Source organism: Ovis canadensis, chromosome 7, assembly GCF_042477335.2.
Source record: "Ovis canadensis isolate MfBH-ARS-UI-01 breed Bighorn chromosome 7, ARS-UI_OviCan_v2, whole genome shotgun sequence".
NCBI classification, from domain to species: Eukaryota; Metazoa; Chordata; class Mammalia; order Artiodactyla; family Bovidae; genus Ovis; species Ovis canadensis.
This window is the reverse complement of record NC_091251.1, coordinates 21,994,323-22,008,834: the sequence shown is the minus strand read 5'-3', so window position 1 is coordinate 22,008,834 and position 14,512 is coordinate 21,994,323. Positions and strand designations below refer to the sequence as shown.

At 39.8% G+C, this 14,512-nt stretch overlaps 1 protein-coding gene across 4 annotated transcripts in view; it reads right to left on the bottom strand.

Moving 5' to 3' along the window:
* The window catches only part of SCAMP1 (secretory carrier membrane protein 1), a 149,688-nt gene that overhangs the window by 109,553 nt on the left and 25,623 nt on the right, over positions 1–14,512 (bottom strand). The window lies entirely within an intron of this gene.

Here is a 14,512-nt window from a genome sequence, read left to right as displayed (position 1 = left end):
CGTCAAAGAAAAAGAAATGAAAACTATGTTAGATGCAAATCAACTGCTAGCTATTATTGAAAGAACGAAAATAAACCACTTCTTAACAGTTGTGTGGAACCAATTGCATGTTAGCAAATCTTGAGTAAATCCATCCCTTCCTTTGGGCTCCACAAAGAGTTCATGTCCCATTTTCCTTGAAAAGAATATCTTCAGTTTTCCCTACTGCAGATCTAGGTACCACAGTACAAATCAGTGCCACATACAGGCACCACCTGGAGTGCTCAAGATTAAGCCTCTCTTACCCGTGTCACTCTACAAAGCGCTTCTCTGCGACTGTAGCTTATACCGTGCCACGTGATCCTGGACTGTCTCCCTTTTCCAAGTGTTACCACCACACTCTCCCAGCTTTTCAAGCCTTGATACTAGGCTTTCATGTAAATAATTGAATCACAAAATCCCAGTTGTTCTATTTCTCTTGACTATGAAATGTAAGACACTAATATAATGAACATCTCAACAAAACTGACTACAAAATTAATATGAAAGGCAAGTGCAAACCATAATGTTCAGCCTCATCAGCCTTTGCGCATGTTAGTCACAAGCGTTTGCATTCATCAGAATCAAACGAAACACACACTGCAGCACCCTACTCCCAGAGTTTCCGACTCAGTATGTCTGGGCTGGGACCTGAGAATCTGCAGTTCTAACAAATTCCCAGGTGATGCTGCTGGTGGTCCCCACTGCTCCCTTGCCTACACTGTTCCTTCTCTAATCCATCGTCCTCAACAATGCCAAAATTACCTTTCAAAAATGTAAAGCTGATCTTCTCCTCCCCCTCCTCCAATCCCTCCGCTCTGCCCCTTATCCATTTCAGATTTTTAGAGACTCTCAACTATAAAATACAGCTTCCTCAAAATGAGACACAAGGCTTCTGACTATCTGAACTAGCCCTTGCCTACCTTCCAGCTTTATCAACTCTTATAACCATCCTCACCTTGCCAATCCTTCTCCCTTAACCAAACAAAGCAAGCTACTGTATAAAAAGCCTCACACTTGACAATAACCAAGTGGTAAAGATAAATTAAAAGTACAGCACAAATGAAAAAGGCTTTAGGTTTGCTCAACAATAAAATGGGAAGGAGGGGATGAAATCACTCTACTTCTCAGGGTTTCCCTCCCAAGTTTATTTAAAAATGACTAGAAAGATTATCAAGAGTGGATGTGTGCTTCAGGGGGAAAATTAAGAAAAAAGGAAACGAGTATTTTGATAAAATTTTTGATCAAGTTGACATTGCTGTGCTTCAAATTTGGAAGTGGGTTCAGGGTCAAAGAGTGGAGACCTAGCAAATCTGGATGGTCCAGCTGCAGTCATGATGCCCAGCCCACCACCATCCACCACAAAACCAGGTGACCTGAGTCCTCAGACACCATGTGCTTCCTCAGCACTGCGTCCTCAGGCAGTAGTACTCTTCCAGGCACAGTCAGCCTGGCAATCTCCTCCTCTTCCTTAAACACTCAACCCGAAGACTATCTCATATGCTAACCAGTAATCTTCCTGATACCTGCCTGATAACCCAGTCACTCCGTCGCAATCTCAGTGTTTCCATAGAACTTGGCATTTACTTCCATTAGCATTGATTTCACTGAACCATGACGAGCTTCATGCAAGTCTTTTTTCCCCAAATTAGACTGTGACATCTTTGAATACAAGAAATTGGTAAATAGGTGTTTATGATGCTGTGAAAGTGCTGCACTCAATATGTCAGCAAATTTGGAAAACTCAGCAGTGGCCACAGGACTGGAAAAGGTCAGTTTTCATCCCAATCCCAAAGAAAGGCAATGCCAAAGAATGCTCAAGCTACCGCACAATTGCACTTATCTCACACACTAGTAAAGTAATGCTCAAAATTCTCCAAGCCAGGCTTCAGCAATACGTGAACCATGAACTTCCAGATGTTCAAGCTGGTTTTAGTAAAGGCAGAGGAACCAGAGATCAAATTGCCAACATCCACTGGATCATCAAAAAAGCAAGAGAGTTCCAGAAAAACATCTATTTCTGCTTTATTGACTATGCCCATGCCTTTGACTGTGTGGATCACAATAAACTGGAGAATTCTGAAAGAGATGGGAATACCAGACCACCTGACCTGCCTTTTGAGAAAGCTGTATGCAGGTCAGGAAGCAACAGTTAGAACTGGACATGGAACAACAGACTGGTTCCAAATCGGGAAAGGAGTACATCCAGGCTGTATATAGTCACCCTGCTTATTTAACTTATATGCAGAGTACATCATGAGAAATGCTGGGCTGGATGAAGCACAAGCTGGAATCAAGACTGCAGGGAGAAATATCAATAACCTCAGATATGCAGATGACACCACCCTTATGGCAGAAAGCAAAGAAGAGCTAAAGAGCCTCTTGATGAAAGTGAAAGAGGAGAGTGAAAAAGTTGGCTTAAAACTCCACATTCAGAAAACTAAGATCATGGCATCCAGTCCCATCACTTCATGGCAAATAGATGGGGAAACAGTGGAAACAGTGGCTGACTTTATTTGGGGGGGGGGGGAACCTCCAAAATCACTGCAGATGGTGACTGCAGCCATGAAATTAAAAGACACTTACTCCTTGGAAGGCAAGTTATGACCAATCTAGACAGCATGTTCCTCAGTATTAAAAAGCAGAAACATTACTTTGCTAACAAAGGTCTGTCTATTCAAGGCTATGGTTTTTCCAGTAGTCATGTATGGATGTGAGAGTTGGATTATAAAGAAAGCTGAGCACCAAAGAATTGATGCTTTTGAACTGTGGTGCTGGAGAAGACTCTTGAGAGTCCCTTAGACTGCAAGGAGATCTAACCAGTCAGTCCTAAAGGAGATCAGTCCTGGGTGTTCATTGGAAGGGCTGATAATGAAGCTGAAACTCCAATACGTTGGCCCCCTGATATGAAGAATCAACTCATTGGAAAAGACCCTGATGCTGGCAAAGACTGAAGGCAGGAGGAGAAGGGGACGACAGAGGATGAGATGGTTGGATGGCATCACTGACATGATGGAGATGAGTTTGAGTAGGCTCTGGGAGTTGCTAATGGACAGGGATGCCTGGTGGGCTGCAGTCCATGGAGTCGCAAAGAGTCGGTCAGACACAACTGAGTGACTGAACTGACTGGGGGAGTGCACCTTCACTGAATTTCAACTGATTCCCTCCATCATGCTTCATGTTGGACCTTCTCAATCACTGCCACATATAACCTCACAGGAAGATCAAAACCTGGCAAGAAATTACTTTCACCTTCAGCTAGACATAGGGACATTAATTCAGCAACAGTTTCTTTGGGACCTCCCTGGTGGTAAGACTCCACACTTTCACCACAGGGGGTACCGGTTCAATCCCTGGTTGTGGAAGTAAGATCCCACATGCCACATGGTATGGCCGAAAATAATGGGAATAGTTTCTTCAATAAACATTTCTTGTGAATAATCAACCTCAGTGTCTTCTCAGTATATATATCATCCTCAAGCTAAATAATAGTCTAAAAACACAAAAGACTCCATGGATGATTATGTATAACGTACATTATGTATGTACTTACTATATCTGCTAACACTTAATAAGTTTGGGTTTCCTGATTAACATTCAAAAGTTTCTGTATCTTAGGTACTTGTTCAAAAGCAGAAAGAGGACTCGTCTAGGAATTGGAAACTCAGTTCACTGGAAATGACTAGCCTCTGCAACCTTAAGCAAGTCACCTAAACTCTCGTCTCATAAGTAAAATAGGAGAAATATGATATATGATCACCCTGGTCAGTTGAAGCTCTGAAATGTTATGCTAGACTTTAAGTCTTCATTGTTCGGAAAGCTAACTGCCTGTATTTAAGCCTCCCCACCGTACTAGTAAAAAGAGGTAAACACTAAACAAGGCATTTCATATTTCTACGTGACTCAGTTTTTTCATCAGTAAGATATCACATAGTTCACGAACCACTGCATGTAAAATGACTGGTACAGTTCCTGCACACGGACAACACTTGAGTGACAGCTTAGGCTGTTATCATTATTACCAACAAGAAAAGAAGAGTCAAACAAAAAAAGCGGTCCATCTTCTATTAACTGTGGTATCAAGAAAGGATAGAGCACCCTACGTAATGAACAGGCCAAAAACCGTCCACAGCCACCTTCTGAGGAAAGCAGTGACCGGAGTCCTCCACCCAGGCACTGTGCCATGTGCCCCAGCAGCTCAGCGGCATGCCAAAGGGGGAAGAATTGCCCTCTGTGCCAACGGCAGCCATTTTTAGAACCGGACATGAGGGAGCCCGGCAGACCCCTACACAAGTGGCTCTGCCTGGATACTAACTCATCAATTCAATGAGGGCTTGTTCGTTGAGGCACTTGAATGAGACATAAAGACGGTACTGTAGTTAGCAGCAGAAGCTGCCACCAGTCACAGTATAGAGACAGACAGAGGTGAAGTCATAAGAAGGTGGCCAGAAAAGGCTAAGGGGAATGGCATTTACCAGAGTTGCCAAGGAGCCACTCAAGCAAAAACGTGGCCCACAGAGCTGCTCTTCTTCTGGCTGACGGGGAACGACTGGTGTTAGAGAAGTCTTCACACATTCCTACAGACCCCCAGGAAGATCACAGGAAGGAGAGAGAAGGAAGACATGTCAGAGGGGCAGAAGAGGCAAAAAAGTCTGGAGAGGTCAGCCCCCTAGCCTTCACTCAAGTCAGTGAAGCTCAATTCTCCTATGTCTTTTAACTACAGATTTCGTGTGAAAAGGGTTTCCACGGGTTGGCAGGAGGGAGGTCAAGGGCAGGGACTGAGGAGACACCATGTGAGCTCCCAGAAACTGTCTCATCCCAACAGCAGACACTGACTGTGTTGGGCTTCCTTCCCTCCCCAGAATCCAAAGAAAAATCCTCCATCACCTGAGGTAACCTGAGCATGTCTCCATGCCTTAAAACCAGCACAGGCGGAACCAATGCTCTTGGCCATTTTGTGTTCTATTAAAACTTTACATAAGAACAGTTTACTTTCATTAAGATTTTATATTTAAATAAAATCTTCTGGGTGAGAAAGATTTTAATAAGTATCACCATTTACTGATGCCAAGTATACATTCTGGTCTCAGACACACTTACTGATCCAAACTGCTGGTAAATCACTTTTTTTTAATTGAAGTTGATTTACAATGTTGTGTCAACTTCTGTAGAGCAAAGTGCTCTAGTTACACACACACGTATATTCTTTTCCACTATGGTTTAGCACAGGATTTAGTTTCCAGTACTATACAGTAGAACCTTGTTGTTTATCCATTCCATACTTAATAGAAAAGACCCCAATGCTGGAAAAGACTGGAGGCAAAAGAGAAGAGGGTGGCAGAGGATGAGATGGTTAGATAGCATTACTGGCTCAGCAGACACGACTTTGAGCAAACTCTGGCAGATACTGAAGGACAGGGGAGCCTGGCTGTGCTGCAGTCCACAGAGTCATAAACAGTTGGGCACAACTTACCGATTGAACAACAAATATAACAGCTTACAGCCGCTAACCCCAACCTCCCACTCCATCCCTCTCCCAACCCCCACCCCCTTGGCAACCACAAGTCAGCTCTCTATCACTTCTTAATTTAATTCTACTTTCACCTTTTCTCTCCCTTCTAAGGAGATGGAGGAGGATACAACTCTAGTCTTTATTTTCTTTTCTTAGTGACAGATATGTCCCACAGTTGTAAAGTTTAAGGCAACTTGACAAAACCTATGCAAAAAAAAAAAAATCTCTTTATATACAAGTTTCATCTCTTCCTGTCTTTTCTCTGGATTACCCTATCAGTTATCCTTTTCTCTTATATGTTCATCTTCTTCTTCTCAACAGGACACCTCACATCTACACTTTAAGTCTCAATCATCTTTAAAATGCACACAAGCACAGAAAAACAAAACCATTCCTTCAATCACCCTCAAGCTACAACTATAAAGCCCCCTTCTTTCTATGCACTTCTCATCTCCCACCCACACACCCTCCCATCGGGGGCTGTATTTTTTCAGTGTAAACTGCAATAGCCTTCCCACTATCTCTCCGCCCTGTGACACCTTCCCCAGTCTATTATTCACAGTGAACCAAGAAGAGCTTCTCAAAATACAAACTTGCTCATGTCACACCTACAGATCTGATGAATGTGAAGAGAACAAATGTATACTAAATTTGGTTTACTCTCTCAATCATCTAAGAGCATATCTTAGACCTATGAAAACTTACAAGTCTTTGGGAATGAAAAATGAATAGTGAAATAATTTATGGGATAGAGATTGCAAATATGGGTAAATTTTCATCATCCACATAAGTGACTGCTACAGCATGAAGAGAAGCTTTAAACCAGCGATAACTACTGCCGTTCTTCTATCACACACAGCTAAAGCCCCCTATTGTTCTAATATTACATTTTACTTACCTAGACCTATGTCATATAATGTAGTGGCCACTAGCCACATGTAGCTCTTGAAATATATCTAGTCCAAACTGAAATGTGCTCAGAGTATAAAACACATGATATTTCTGATTTTGAAGCACAAAACAATGTAAAATATCATTAACAATTGTTAGGTCGATTATATGTTGAAAGAGATTTTGTACATATGAAGTTAAATAAAATGTATTATTAAAATTAATTTCACCTGATTTCTTCTCATATACCTTCTACAAAATTTTAATTTACACATGTGGCACAAATAATATTCCAACTGAATGGTGCTGATCTAGCCATTATAATTTACTCAAGAATGGCTAAAATTTCACTTTCATTCATTTGGGAAAATTCAATTATGTCACAAAAAGGAAAGCAATACACTCAGATTTAAAACTAAATTTCCTTGAAGTTTTTCAAAATTATAAAAAATGGTAAGAGACCTAATCAGACCTAATCTCAAGCCAATGTTTTTATACAACACAGTAGCAGACTTCCAATATGCTTTTCCACTGTCCTCACATTTCATGAGATACCAGAAGACAATGATTTGAATATTTTTAATAATTTTGAAAAAATTAATATTTACAATTCTATCAAGGAAACCTATGGGAAACTGAAGAAGGCTAAAGCAAAGACAGACCAAAGGAGAGAGAAAAAATTCATCTAGTTTAGCACAGTACTAGACTCTTTAATTATCTCATGTAATCCTCAGAACACAACCCTATGACTTTCACTCTATATCCTTTCTTTTACTGCTGAGAACACTAGCTCAGAGATACTTAAGCAATTTGCCCAAAATCATACGGCTAACAAGTGATGAGGTCAAGGATTCAATTTCAAATCTCACTCCAAAGACCAAGTTTTTAGAAGAAAAGCTAATAAAGGATACAAATTGGTGTTTCAAATATGTCCTCAAAAGAAAAGGGCTGAATTAAATACTGCATTGCTCCGCAAAACTCTGCCTAATCCAATCAATATTACACACTGGACTAGGCAACTTGATTAAGAAATGCCCAAGCTAAGAGCTGTAAGAGGTGCTACCTTCAGAGAGTAAAAATTTTTTTTTCCTACTCTATACCTCTCAGAGCTACTAGAATCATACGAATTTAAAAGACACTGAGAGCGAGGAGGAAGAATTATCGTTAGGTACTACAAGAGAAGTCATTAAAAATCTCAGCAAAACTCTGAAACAACATTTAGCAAAACTTTTATAACTCATTATAAGGAGTGCTTAATAATCACTGGGAATTATTCAATAAATCATGATAGTGAAAAGTTAATATTCATTTTCACTGTCAGTCATGAAAATCTTAAACTTGAGATTCAAAACTCATTTTTATAGACCAAGTCACTCCTCAATAAATTAGAAACAATTGAAGCAAACACATCCAGGCAAATATACCTCATAAATGCAAATTAAAAGTTAAAAACCCAAACCTTAAACTGCACTTTTTGTCCATGTTAACACTAGCATTAAGTGCCAAAAATATCATTTCATTTCTAGCCCCTCTGTATGCTAAAGGAAGAATGCTTTGGAAACACTATTTCTGAATATACTGTTCGCTGTGTAGTCACTCAGTCATGGTCCTCTTTGCAGCTCCATGGACTGCAGCATGCCAGGCTTCCCTGAACTTCACTATCTCCCGAGTCATATAATTTAGTGAAAATTTCATCTGGATAATTAATGATGTATGGAAACAATGAAATGGTTGAATGGCATCATCGACTCAATGGACATGAATCTGAGCAGACTCTGGGAGATAGTGAAGGACAGGGACCCTGACCTACTGCAGTCTATGGGGTCACAAAGAGTCAGACATGACTGAGCAACTGAACAAAAAGGGACTTAAATAATCTAGAATGCAAGAAACTATTTCTTAATCCAGAACTATTTCTCAATCCACATGTGCATGCTAAGTCAATTTGTGACCCCATTTACTGTAGCCCATCAGGTTCCTCTATCCATGGGATTCTCCAGGCAAGAACACTGGAGTAGGTTGCCATGCCCTTTTTCAAGAGATCTTCCCAACCCAGGGATTGAACCCATGTCTCTTCCAACTCCTGCACTGGCAGGCAGGTTCTCTACTGCTGGCACTACCTGAGAAGTCCACAGTCAAAATGAAATTAAGAGATGTGTTCTCTCTTTGTTCTATTTTATACTGTCAACAACATTCTGAGCAGGAACTAACAGAAACCTCACATTATCCTTCTTAAAGCCATTAGGGGAACAGTGTTCATCAAATTCTTTAATTCCTAACTAAACTTAAAACTACAGAATGGGAAAGACTAGAGATCTCTTCAAGAGAATCAGAGATACAAAGATGGGCACAATAAAAGACAGAAATGGTATGGACCTAACAAAAGCAGAAGATATTAAGAAGAGGTGGCAAGAATATGCAGAACTGTACAAAAAAGATCTTCATGACCCAGATAACCACAATGGTATGATCACTCACCTAGAGCCAGATCCTAGAATGTGAAGTCAAGTGGGCCTTAGGAAGCAGCACTATGAACAAAGCTAGCAGAGGTGATGGAATTCCAGCTGAGCTATTTCAAATCCTGAAAGATGATGCTGTGAAAGTGCTGCACTCAATATGCCAGCAAATATGGAAAACTCAGCAGTGGCCACAGGACTGGAAAAGGTCACTTTTCATTCCAATCCCAAGATTGGAAAAGCAGTGCCAAAGAATGCTCAGACTACCACACAACTGCACTCATCTCTGTGTCTGAATTTTCCCATCTACAAGATGAGGGAGTAACATCTAAGCCTTACGCCTCAGACTCTGCACTTAGGGGAACAGAGGCTACAATACTGACCAATCCCTCTTTTTCCTTCAAAGCATTTAGTTGCACATGATGTCTCCCAACTCAAGCGTGGCTCCTTGACATGAGTGATTGCTCCATCTTTGCGTCCCTGGTAACTAGCACAGGATCTACTGCAGTGCCTGATTCCTTTCAGCACTCCATGTATTTTTGGCTAAATAATCCACTCTTATTCCATCTTCAATGTAAAAATCTCTTGAAAACAACTGAATTTGAAACACTTTATTCTCTAATACAGTCACAGCAATTACATAAAAACTTTAGGTAACTATAAAGACCTGATCAAACTGGCAAATGCTACAGTTTAAATATAATGGTTGGGGTACACGTGTCTCTTTCAATTCTGGTTTCCTCGGTGTGTATGCCCAGAAGTGGGATTGCTGGGTCATAAGGCAGTTCTAGTTCCAGTTTTTTAAGGAATCTCCACACTGTTCTCCATAGTGGCTGTACTAATTTGCATTCCCACCAACAGTGTAAGAGGGTTCCCTATTCTCCACACCCTCTCCAGCATTTACTGCTTGTAGACTTTTGGATCGCAGCCATTCTGACTGGTGTGAGATGGTACCTCATTGTGGTCTTGATTTGCATTTCTCTGATAATGAGTGATGTTGAGCATCTTTTCATGTGTTTGTTAGCCATCCATATGTCTTCTTTGGGGAAATGTCTATTTAGTTCTTTAGCCCATTTTTTGATTGGGCCATTTATTTTTCTGGAATTGAGCTGCAGGAGTTGCTTGTATATTTTTGAGATTAGTTGTTTGTCAGTTGCTTCATTTGCTATTATTTTCTCTCATTCCGAAGGCTGTCTTTTCACCTTGCTTATAGTTTCCTTTGTTGTGCAGAAGCTTTTAATTTTAATTAGATCCCATTTGTTTATTTTTGCTTTTATTTCCAGTATTCTGGGAGGTGGATCATAGAGGATCCTGCTGTGATTTATGTCAGAGAGTGTTTTGCTTATGTTCTCCTCTAGGAGTTTTATAGTTTCTGGTCTTACACTGGAGCCGATTATACAGAGTGAAGTAAGCCAGAAAGAAAAACACCAATACAGTATATGAACACATATATATGGAATTTAGAAAGATGGTAATGATAACCCTATATGCGAGACAGCAAAAGAGACACAGATGTATAGAAAAGAATTTTGGACTCTGTGGGAGAGGGAGAGAGTGGGATGATTTGGGAGAATGGCATTGAAACATGTATACTATCATGTAAGAAACGAATCGCTAGTCTAGGTTCGATACAGGATACAGGATGCTTGGGGCTGGTGCACTGGGATGACCCAGAGAGATGATATGGGGAGGGTGGTGGGAGGGGGGTTCAGGGTTGGGAACTCATGTACACCTGTGGTGGATTCATGTCAATGTATGGCAAAACCAATACAGTATTGTAAAGTAAAAAAATAAAATTTTTTTAAAAAAAGAGAGAAAGGAAACAATTTTAAAAAGCAAGTTTAAAAATGAGAATTAAAAAAAATAAAAATTAAAAAAACAGAAAAACATAAATAAATAAATATACTGGTTGTTAAAGACTGAGATAATGTATGCGTATGTCTGAGTCCCTTCTCTGTTCACCTGAAACCAGCACAATACTGTTGACTGGCTCTTCCGTGAAACAAAATTTTCAGTGTTAAAAAAAAAAAAAGACTGAGAATATGTTTGGCTTGTTTTTAAAATTATGCCATTGGATCCACTCAGTCACATGAACCATCTAACCAAAATCATAGAAAATAATCCACTGGCAAAAGAATTAGATGCTTTATTGACAAATGCTATGAGATATCTCTCAAGTAAAGGGTCCTCAAACTCCAAATTCCATATTTATTATGTGGCATCATATTTGAGCTACATGAACTATATGAAAGCTAGTCAAAAGAAGACAGTATGTCTAAAGATAGAGCAGTGGTAAGAAACCTAAACAAATGACTTTTTAGACCACAGTAAAGCACTGAACACTTAGAGCATATCAAAGTATTCTACATCTATAATAAATCCCTAAGAGTTAAAAAAGTTAAGTAACTTTAAGTAACTGATACCTTTAACTATACACAAAAATTAACTTAAAATGAACCAAAGCCTAAATACATGCACTAAAATTATAAAACTCTTAGAAGAAAACACAGAAGAGAATCTTCATGACCTTGGATTAGACAATGGTTTCTGAGATATAACACCAAAACCACAAGCAACAACAAAAAAATATACAATTGAGCTTCATCAAGATTTAAAACTTTCCTACTGAAAAGTAAACCAAGAAAGTTTAAGAAAAAAACTACAAAATGGAACAAAATTTTCACATATTATGTATTTGAGAAGTAATTTGTATCTAGAATATATTTTAAAAACTTTCTCTCAAAAAGACAATTTTTAAATGGGCAAAGGATCCAAATAGACATTTTTCTAAAGAAACTATACAAATGGCCACTAAGTACAGGAAAAGTCACTCAACATTACTAATAGGGAAATGCAAATCGTAATGAGATACCACTTCACACTACTAGAATGACTACAATAAAAAAGAAAGTATTGGCAAGGATGTTTTAAAAAAGGAAGTTAAAGGGAAAATAAAAAAAGAAACTAGAATCCTCATACTCCACAGTAAGAATGTAAAATGGTACAGCCTTTTAGTAAAATAGCTTGGCAATTAGCAAATGACCAGGTAATTTGACTCCTAGGTACATATCCATCAGTTCAGTTTAGTCCCTGAGTCACGTCCAACTCTTCACACCCCACAGACAGCAGCATGCCAGGCCTCCCTGTCCATCACCTACTCCCGGAGCTTGCTCACACTCATGTCCATCAAGGTGGTGATGCCATCCGACCACCTCGTCCTCTGTCATCCCTCTCTTTTCCTGCCTTCAATCTTTCCCAGCATCAGGGTCTCTTCAAATGAGACAGTTCTTCACATCAAGTGGCCAAAGTATTGGAGCTTCAGCTTCAGCATCAGCCCTTCCAATGAATATTTAGGACTGATTTCCTTTAGGATGGACTGGTTTGATTTCGAAGTCCAAGGGACTCTCAAGAGTCTTCTCCAACACCACAGTTCAAATGTATCAGTTCTTTGGCACCGAGGTCCCTGGTGTCTCAGATGGTAAAGAATCAGTCTGCAGTACGGAAGACCTGGGTTCAGTCCTTGAGTTGGGAGGATCCCCTGGAGGAAGGCATGGCAACCCACTCCAATAGTCTTGCCCAGAGAACCCTGATGGACAGAGGAGTCTGGTGGCCCACAGTCCATGTGTGTCAGACTCGCAAAGAGTCCAACACGACTGAGCGACTGAACACAGCACAGCTTTCTTTATAGTCCAACATCCATACATGACTACTAGAAAAACCACAGCTTTGACTAGATGGACCTTTGTTGGCAAAGTAATGTCACTGCTTTTTAATATGCTCTCTAGGTTGATCATAGCTTTTCTTCCAAGGAACAGTTGTCTTTTAATTTCACGGCTACAGTCAACCATCTGAAGTGAGTTTGGAGCGTGAGAAAATAAAGTCTATCACTGTTTCCCCATCTATTTGCCATGAAGTGATGGGACTGGATGCCGTGATCTTAGTTTTTTGAATGCTGAGTTTTAAGCCAACTTTTTCACTCTCCTCTTTCACTTTCATCAAGAGGCTCTTTAGTTCCTCTTTGCTTTCTGCCATAAGATTAGTGTTATCTGCAATATCTGAGGTTACTGATATTTCTTCCGGCAATCTTGATTCCAGCTTGTGCTTCATCCAGGCCGGCATTTTGCATGATGTACTTTGCATGTAAGTTAAATAAGCAGGATGACAATATATAGCCTTGCCATACTCCTTACCCGATTTGGAACCAGTCTGTTGTTCCATGTCCAGTCCTAACTGTTGTTTCTTGTCTTGCATACAGATTTCTCAGGAGGCAGGTAAGGTGGTCCGGTATTCCCATCTCTTGAAGAATTTTCCACAATCTGTTGTAATCCATACAGTCAAAGGAAGCAGATGTAGAGGAAGCAATGTAGAAGCCAATGAAGCAGAAGTAGATGTTTTTCTGGAATTCTCTTACTTCTTCTATGATCCGATGTATGTTGGCAATTTGATCTCTAGTTCCTCTGTCTTTTCTAAATCCAGCTTGAATGTCTGCAAGTTTCTCAGTTCACGTACTACTGAAGCCTAGCTTGGAGAATTTTGAGCATTACTTTGCTAGTGTGTGAAATGAGTGTAATTGTGCGGTAGTCTGAACATTCTTTGACACTACCTTTCTCTGGGATTGGAATGAAAACTGACCTTTTTCAGTCCTGTGGCTACTGCTGAGTTTTCCAAATTTGCTGGCATATTGAGTGCAGCACTTTCACAGCATCATCTTTGAGGATTTTAAATAGCTCAACTGGAATTCCATCACTTCCACTAGCTTTGTTCATAGTGATGCTTCCTAAGGGCCACTTAGACTTCACACTCCAAGATGCCTGGCTATAGGTGAGTGATCACACCATTGTGGTTATCTGAGTCACGAAGATCTCTTTTGTATAGTTCTTCTGTGTATTTGTATTCTTGTCATCTCTTCTTAACATCTCTGCTTCTGTTAGGTCAATACCATTTCTGTCCTTTATTGTGCCCATCTCTGCATGAAATGTTTCCTTTGTATCTCTAATTTTCTTGAAGAGATCTCTAGTCTTTCCCATTCCATTGTTTTCCTCTATTTCTTTGCACTGTTGACTTAGGAAGGCTTTCTTATCTCTCCTTGCTATTCTTTGGAACACATATCCATATATCCACATAAAAACTTGTACAAATATTCACAGCAGCATGATTCCTACCAGCCAAAAGTGGAAACAAGCCAAACTTATATCAACTGATGAATGTACAAACAAAATGTAGCATATCCATGCAATGGAATTATAATTTGACAATAAAAAGAAATGAATTTCTGATATGTGCTATAATATGAATGAAACTTAAACACATGATACTATCAGTCATAAAAGACTGCCAGTCATAAAAGACTACATTTTTTACAATTCCATTTATATGAAATGTCCAGAGAGAATATTAGTGGCTGCCTAGTGCTGGAGAAGTTGGGAGGGAAATGGGTAATGACTATGAAAGGTCATGAGATTTCTTTTCAGAGTGATAAAAACGTTCTAAAATTGATAGTGATGACACACAACTGTGAATACACTAAAAATCACTAAATTGTACCCATTAAATTGCTTAACAGTATGATACAGCTTCCCTGGTGGCTTAGAGGTTAAAGCGTCTGCCTGCAATGTGGGAGACCTGGGTTCAATCC